Genomic DNA, 446 nt, shown 5'->3' on the forward strand with positions numbered 1-446 from the left:
AAGATGTTATAACAAAAGAAATTCACAAATATGGGATAAATAGAGTGTTTCTTATTCTATCTTTTTAAAAACGAAAACATTTAGGCAAAAATATAAATACATGAAGTCTCCTCTTCCAGTCTTTACAATTCTGTTGACTTTAAGTAACATTAAAATTATATTTATGAAAAAGTAACAACAGTCAAATATTACCACTTTGTAAACAATGAGTCATTGTAACACTGTGAAATAGACCAGTCCATATTACACTATGTCTGCTTTAATAGTGTTTTACAACTATTTTACTAAGATTCATCAGTTCAGTTCTTATCCAAAAACAAGCCGTTTTGAGAGCAATTTGCCACTTTTTCCTGCTACAGCCTCGAGCCAATCAGCTGAGCGCATATTGCGACGTGAGTGAGAGCGTTGCCACGACAACGAAACGTGACAACATCGACTGGTTCGCT

Source organism: Archocentrus centrarchus, chromosome 21, assembly GCF_007364275.1.
Source record: "Archocentrus centrarchus isolate MPI-CPG fArcCen1 chromosome 21, fArcCen1, whole genome shotgun sequence".
In the NCBI taxonomy this organism is placed as follows: Eukaryota; Metazoa; Chordata; class Actinopteri; order Cichliformes; family Cichlidae; genus Archocentrus; species Archocentrus centrarchus.